Here is an 8,158-nt window from a genome sequence, read left to right as displayed (position 1 = left end):
GACAGGAGAGCATCAGGAAGTATAGTGACTAAAATGGGTTGAAACGCGATAAATAAATTACAATGCATGAGTCCACGGCTATCCAGAAAATAATGAAAACTTGGAGGGGGAAAAAAAACATAAGGAGCTCTCAGTAACCTTTGGGAAATGCCGGAAACCAACACGTTACTCAAAAAAATGGGTAAGGAAAGGAAAGCAGCAGTCATTTATCCTGCTTTTCCTGAATGAACAGTAACCACACAGTCAAGAAGGTTCTTAGAGAAACACCCAGCTGACAGATACAGGGAGGTAGGGAAGGTAAAAGCAGCCTTGGACAGCCCTGGACCCTTGGTCAAGGGCAACATCCTTGAGGAAGCCCCCAGGAGACATGCCGGGAAGCCCAGTGAGGATGTGCTCTTGCGGAAAAGCGAACCTGCTCCTACTGCTGCTGCTAAGTCGCTTCAGTCGTGTCCGACTCTGTGCAACCCCATAGACGGCAGCCCACCAGGCTCCCCCGTCCCTGGGATTTTCCAGGCAAGAACACTGCAGTGGGTTCCATTTCCTTCTCCAAGGAATGAAAGTGAAAAGGGAAAGTGAAGTCACTCAGTCGTGTCTGACCCTCAGCGACCCCATGGACTGCAGCCCACCAGGCTCCTCCGTCCATGGGATTTTCCAGGCAAGTGTACTGGAGTGGGGTGCCATTGCCTTCTCTGAAAGCGAACCTGACGTGGAGCAATCTCTGTGTCCATTACAGGCTTGCAGGAAATATTGGCACAGAAGGATAGCCAGGCAACCTGGGGACCCAGCCCGCTGGAGCCAGGATGTGGTACATTCTACAGGGCAAGCAACAAGAAATTGCTTCAACAAGAAATTAAAACGAAGGAGAGTGTTATTCATAAAGCTTGGGGTGTATTAACACATTGCCTTTTTTAGATTCTGGATTCTGATGTTTAAAAACAACAGCTGTATGAAATGAGACAACTGGGGAATTCTGGACATGGGCCGTTTATTTGGTTTCAAGACTACTAAATTTTTAGGTGATAATGGTAGTGTGGTTAAATTCTTTAAAAGTGCATCTATTTTGGCAGCATTTACAGGCAAATGTGGTACGTGCGAAGGTGGGGCAGAGACGGAATAAGACAGGCCAAGGGTTGAGCGTTGCTGAAACTGGGTAACGGGACGTTGGGCTCATCATACTGTTTTTGTCTACTTTTGCATTTATGTTTGAAATTTTCCATAGTAAAAACTTTAAAAATCAATGCCCCCATGGAGCTTACAGACTGGCTTTGCTGTGCGTGTTTGTGAGGCGGATAAATGAGAATGCTGCACCGTGTATTAATTCAAGGGGGAGGGAGAGTAGGTGTAGGGGGCGTTATGATTTAAGTTGTGGGGCGGGTCTCACTGAGGAAGTGACTGGAGATAGGGGTGGGTGGGGGTGAAGAGCAGTCCAGTCAAGGAGTTGGACATCCAAGGCCAGGGCTGCAAAAGGAGCAGCCTGCCATCCAAGGGGAGGGGTAGGATCCTAGAGAGACCTTGGGTGTCAGGTGGGGGGGATGTGGAGCCCCTGGCAGAGGCTTGGCAAGTGTACCACCATCTGTGGGCTTGATCAAGACCAAGGGTGCAGATCAGCTGACTGGAGTCAAGTCGGTGAACAAGGCAGAGCAAATAGGGCTGGCCCAGGGCTGGTGGTGGCGTGTAGGGCTAAGTTCTGAGAAGCCCAAGGAAGAAGAGCGTCACCCGGATGCCACCCTAGGGGTCAGACTCAGGGGAATCTGCCCGCTGGGGCCCCGCCCCCATGGTGGCAGTTTCCTCCTCTGGCTCTGCAATCCATTCCACACACTCTCACCTCTGGCAATACCCAGGGGGCGACTGCCGCCACCTTACAAGTCTTCAGGATGAAGCAGCAGCCCGAGGGCTCTGGGACAGGTCCTTTAGCTGCTTCCCACCTGCGTGGGGGCAGTGGCCCCCGCAGGGCCAGCCATGCTCGTCCCCCTGTTGCAGGCGCGGGGCTATTGCAGTGCCCTCATGTCTCACATCCTCTGAGCGGCTGTGGTCAGACGGCTCCCCTGGCCCACGATGCGTCACTCCCAACCACTTTTCCTGCCGCGCCCTGGGTTCCTGGCCGCCTGGGTCCTTGGAGAACCGAGATTCTAGCTCAGCCTCGGCGCCTCTGGAGGCATCAGCTGGAACTTTGCCCCGAGAGGGTGAATTGCAACACAGGGAGATAAACGGCTGTGTCGGCATATTTCCACCACGTGCTCAGTGCTGGGCAGGCCTTGCATTAAAGCAGAAATGTGCAGCATCAGCAGGAAACATCTGCGTGGGGTGGGGATGGGCTGCCAGGAGAGACAGTCCCGCGCCCTCAGACACGGCTCCTACAGCAGGTGGAGCCCAGCCTGACCTGGCCCGGGGAGGAGGGTCCCTGCAGTGGAGCGTGAGTGGGGAGGGTAGGGAACCCCGGGTGGGCTACTCAGGTCTGGTCTCCGTCCTTCCACTCGGGCAGGGGGGCTCAGGTGCCTGCCGGAAGCTCTATTTCCCTGTGAGTTTGGTAGGAGGATCAGCCCCTCGTGGGCGGTGAGCAAAACTTCCTGTTAAGGCAGCATCTTGGGGCTCATCCCTAGGTTGTCTTGTCCATCTGCTCCCGTGCAAACACCCCTAGGCTCCTGCTCTGAGCCCTGGGTGCTGCTGGACACTGGTGCTGCTGGCTGTCCAGTATGACAGCCCCACAGCTGTGGAGGCAGCCAGGCCTGGGCGGTGTGGCCAGGTGGGGTCTCCTCCTCAAAACAGCTCCTTGTCCCTGTTTCATAGACAAGAAACTGGGGGAAGGTGGTGAAGCGTTTGGCGAGGTTGGGCCAGCTCAGAGCTCCACGGTTCAGCTGGGCTTACCGCCACCTCTGACCCAAGGTTTCTGTAATAAGCTGACAGCCATCAGTCCCTTTAACTATACCCCTTGCCATGGACAGTCACTGAGAATTCACCTCCTGGAGCTCAGAGCAGGTGGCAGTGAGGGTCAGAGGTCAGGACCAGGGACAACTGCCACCACCCACACCAGCTAGCTTGGGTTTCGTAGTTCACACAGAAGGTTGGAGCTTATCCCACTTCATCTCACACCACAGTGAGATTTACTGTTTGGAGTGTTTGTGAAGAGAGTGGAGGGCTCTGGCCTCATCCGAGGTGGCCGGCTTCCCAGGGCCTGTTCTCCTCTAAGTGATGCTGTGAGTTCTGATGGATGCCTGGGCGTCTATGGAGATAGCCTGTTTGTGGTTTTCGGATACTTATGTTGTGTGATTCATAACTTGGTCTATTTCACAGCTGCACAAGATCTGGCTCCTCAAGGAGAACAAGCTTCAACCAGAATCTAGCAAACCAACATTTTAGCTCTGAATTTCAGGGACCAGTTAAGGATCTCCCCCAAGTCTGAGGACTGATCAAACTGACTTAGTCTTGCCTGATCCCCACCCCACCCCCCAAATTAAAAATAAAGCAACTGCAAAAGTCACCACTGTCATCACTTAAGAGAATGAAATGAGGAAGGAGGAAGTTGCAGAGTAAAAGACACTGCTCACTGCAGTGGTGGTCAGTCCTCACCGGCACAGACATTCAAGACTCTGCCCCGCTTCCCTGACCAGGTCACTGACAAGTTGAGGTCCCTTGAGACCTCAGAGCACTGAGAGGTATAAGGAAAGGACCCTCGGCAGGTGCTGTGTCCTTCAAGAGGCTGCCTGCAATGACTCAGGTTGCCTGGTCTCTCCTGGGCAAGACCGTGGTCACATCTGTCACTGGTCACTCCCTTTGCTGCCCACTCAGGGGCCCACTCCCCAAAGCCACTCCACGATGTGTCCTCCTCTGGGGTGGGTGGGAGCCAGGCCTCTCTCTCTCTGATGGAAAAAGTCACAACTGTGCTTGGAGGGACACTGTGGTCATGACAGAAGTCCCACCCCCCAACCCCACAGAGAAAGACGTTCCCCCTGTAGCCCATCTGAGGGAGGGGGCCCTGCTCAGCCACATCTCTACTCCACCCCACTCCCCTGAGAGGGCAGGTGCTGGGAGTGTCCCTCCCTAGGGTAGTCCTAAACCCCACGGACATAGGGTCCTGGAGACCTTCTGGGGCTCCAGGACCATCCTGTGACTCATGTGCGCATTTCACCTGTCTGTGGAGTTTAAGACATGATTGAGCATGTGTGTCCGGCAGTGGATACCTCAACAACCACCTCTGTTTACTCGTCTCCTGAGGCTAATGTCATACTGCTCAAGGCCATCAAGGCTTCTCTGGGTTTCCGACTACTGAGCAGCCTAAGCCGAGCATAGGGGGAGGAGCTATGGTGAGAAGGGGAGGAGCCATAATGTGAAGGGGGGAGAGGCCATGGTGAGAAGGGGTGGGGCCACGGTGAGAAGGGGCGGGGCCACGGTGAGAAAGGGAGGAGCCACAGTGAGAAGGGGCGGATCCGGCTCTGAGCGAGTCTAGGGGCCCTTGAGCCCAGTGGGCGGTCCTCTCACCGTGAAAGTCTCAGATGTCTGACATGGTGACCACGTTTGCTTCAGGATTTACCGACGGATCTGTGATTTTGCCAAGGACGCTTTGCTGTGGATTTTACAGTGAAAGAATCCCTGGAAGATGTATGTTGGTGCCCGTGTGCTGAGACTTTCACTCTGTTCTGCTCACTGCACTTGTCCTTCTCCCCAGCCACTAGGCTCTTGGACCCTGGTCATCACAAAGGGACTCCGGAGATGGCGCAGGGTTGCCAGCGCTTCAGGTGACCACCCAGCCTGACCCATGGGGCCCTGCCCCCGTCCCCACCCCCAAATTCTTGAGCATGTGGGAGACAGGTTCCTTTTTCTCTCCCTTTCCATCCTAGGAAGTCACTGCCACAGCCCACATTTAAGGGATGCACAATTCTTTTTAATTTAATGCTGCTTCTTTCTCTTTTTTTGGCCACTCCATGTGGTTTGCAGGATTCTAGTTGCCCGACCAAGGATAGAACCCTATGCCCCCTGCAGTGGAAGCATGGAGTCACAACCACTGGGCTGCCAGGGAAGTCCCTCACTGCTGTTTCTTGAAGAGCTTTTCCTTTTGTTACTAAAGAACTTTGTATTCTTTTCCTCACCTGCATAGTATTCCACTGTGTGTACCTGCCATCACTAATTTGACCAGTTTTCTCCTTAGTATACATTTAGGATGTAAAGAATATTGAACTTGCATAATTTTTTAAAAACCAGGATGTAGAAGTTTTATGGGAAACAGTGTATTTCAGTTCAGTTCAGTCGCTCAGTCGTGTCTGACTCTTTGCGACCCCATGAATCGCAGCCTGCCAGGCCTCCCTGTCCATCACCAACTCCCAGAGTTTACCCAGACTCACGTCCATCGAGTCAGTGATGCCATCCAGCCATCTCATCCTCTGGCGTCCCCTTCTCCTCCTGCCCCCAATCCCTCCCAGCATCAGAGTCTTTTCCAATCAGTCAACTCTTCGCATGAGGTGGCCAAAGTACTGGAGTTTCAGCTTCAGCATCATTCTTTCCAAAGAACACCCAGGACTGATCTCCTTCAGAATGGACTGGTTGGATCTCCTTGCAGTCCAAGGGACTCTCAAGAGTCTTCTCCAACACCACAGTTCAAAAGCATCAATTCTTCGGTGCTCAGCCTTCTTCACAGTCCAACTCTCAGATCCATACATGACCACAGGAAAAACCATAGCCCTGACTAGACGAACCTTTGTTTGGCAAGGTAATGTCTCTGCTTTTGAATATGCTATCTAGGTTGGTCATAACTTTCCTTCCAAGGAGTAAGCGTCTTTTAATTTCATGGCTGCAGTCACCATCTGCAGTGATTTTGGAGCCCAGAAAAATAAAGTCTGACACTGTTTCCACTGTTTCCCCATCTATTTCCCATGAAGTGGTGGGACCGGATGCCATGATCTTCGTTTTCTGAATGTTGAGCTTTAAGCCAACTTCTTCACTCTCCACTTTCACTTTCATCAAGAGGCCTTTGAGTTCCTCTTCACTTTCTGCCATAAGGGTGGTGTCATCTGCATATCTGAGGTTATTGATATTTCTCCCGGCAATCTTGATTCCAGCTTGTGTTTCTTCCAGTCCAGCATTTCTCATGATGTACTCTGCATATAAGTTAAATAAACAGGGTGACAATATACAGCCTTGACGAACTCCTTTTCCTATTTGGAACCAGTCTGTTGTTGCATGTCCAGTTCTAACTGTTGCTTCCTGACCTGCATACAGATTTCTCAAGAGGCAGGTCAGGTGGTCTGGTATTCCCATCTCTTTCAGAATTTTCCACAGTTTATTGTGATCCACACAGTCAAAGGATTTGGCATAGTCAATAAAGCAGAAATAGATGTTTTTCTGGAACTCTCTTGCTTTTTCCATGATCCAGCGGATGTTGGCAATTTGATCTCTGGTTCCTCTGCCTTTTCTAAAACCAGCTTGAACATCAGGAAGTTCACAGTTCACATATTGCTGAAGCCTGGCTTGGAGAATTTTGAGCATTACTTTACTAGCGTGTGAGATGAGTGCAATTGTGTGGTAGTTTGAGCACTGTTTGGCATTGCTTTTCTTTGGGATTGGAATGAAAACTGACCTCTTCCAGTCAAAAGAAATACAAATGTAGCCCCTTGAAACACATGATATGCTCAAACTCATTCATGATAACAGAAATAAATTTCAAAACGATATCAAGAAACCGTTTTCCATATATCTGATTAGCAAAAGCCTAGAGTTTAACTGTACACTGGTGGGCAGCACAGGAACACTTACGACCCTGCTGGGGCTCCAGGGCGGGAGGGCGGTGAAATGGTACAAATTCCAGTAGAGAGAGGGCTCTTGCTCAGCAATTTCACTTCTAAGAATTTATCAGATCTATGTAAAAACTAATGTTCGAGAGGAACTGATCACTAAATAGCGTGTTTGGAATCTACACCGTTATTTGAGCCTTACTTTTTAAATATCTCTGAACAGTCTTAAGCTTTGTCAATATTATCACTTACTGATATTTATATTTAAAATATGGCATTGTATATTGCATTACTGCCTTTCACAGTAAAGTTACAATGAGAAGATGAATTTGTTCATTATTTTTCCTGATGGTAGATGTGAAATTGTGCTTCAAAAAATTGTCTTTATGTATGTCCATGTGTGTGAGTGTGTGTGTACTGGGACATACGTTTTAAGTATAAACTTGCTCTTTCAAAACAGCACTGCCATCTGAAAATGGGAAATTGGGATCTGAGACCTGCTAGGGTGTAGAAGAACTTGATGGAGGGTTTTTTTAAAAGCCCTAGTGAAGTTAATAATGAATTTAAAAAATATATGTTCAAAATTCATGTATTGGTTTTGAAAACTTTATTAAAATTAGGAGAACAATCATATGTACTCACATTAAAAATAGACCTAATGTTTGAAAAATTATGTATGTTCACATTTGGAAGACGTAAGTTAAATTGCCAGTTGGTACTATGCTCCAGAGTAAAAATCTGGGTGTTTAAAAGCCAAATTAACAAAACAAGATGAAGTATTAGGCTAAAAATATAGGATAATATATCTATAATCCTGGGATAGGCAGGCTTTTTATGTCTTTAGTTTTAAAACTCTTTATTTTGAAATAATCTGGAGATGTTACAAAAACAAAGACTTACCAGATTCCCTAGACAGTTAATATTTTAACACAGTTGCTTTTTCTCTCTCTTCCTTTCTCTCTCATATATATGTGATGTATATAACCATGTATTTATTTGTATGCTGTGCCCTTCACAGTGTATCATATTGAGATAGGCTGGGACCTGGGATCCTTTGCTTGAACTTACATCTGTCTCCTGGAGCAACAGAATACAAAGAAACTACAAGGGAATAAAAGTAACTGCCTACCTGCTCAGTTGGGGTCCAATCATGAACAAGATGAACAACAAAAAGCCACAAACCAACTGTCATTTCTGAGGGGCCAGAGCAAAAGCTGGGTCCCCCACAGGATCTCTGCACAAAGCATCACCAAGAGGGTGGACCCACCACCTAAGCGCCCCCTCCAGCCCAACCCACTGATCAGCCCCCACTCTCACACCATTTAAGGAACCAGCTCACTCTCCTCAGAGAGCAGGCAAAGGGCACCTGTTACTTATTTTTATTCCCTAGTGCTGCAGGAGTCTCAGTGCAGCTTTGTCTGAATTCCTTGTCTGGC

General features: G+C 49.1%; 1 long non-coding RNA gene across 1 annotated transcript; it reads left to right on the top strand.

Annotated features, from left to right (window-relative positions):
* The first annotated feature begins 2,325 nt into the window (after positions 1-2,325).
* LOC113878290 lies at positions 2,326-5,294 on the top strand. The gene is made up of 3 exons (XR_003506966.1): positions 2,326-2,413; positions 4,522-4,733; positions 4,933-5,294. It is a non-coding gene; the product is annotated as an uncharacterized LOC113878290 (long non-coding RNA).
* Positions 5,295-8,158: the final 2,864 nt, after the last annotated feature.

Source organism: Bos indicus x Bos taurus, chromosome 19 (genome assembly GCF_003369695.1).
Source record: "Bos indicus x Bos taurus breed Angus x Brahman F1 hybrid chromosome 19, Bos_hybrid_MaternalHap_v2.0, whole genome shotgun sequence".
Classification (NCBI taxonomy): domain Eukaryota; kingdom Metazoa; phylum Chordata; class Mammalia; order Artiodactyla; family Bovidae; genus Bos; species Bos indicus x Bos taurus.
The sequence above is the reverse complement of the archived record's forward strand: the minus strand, read 5'-3'. Positions and strand labels throughout refer to the sequence as shown.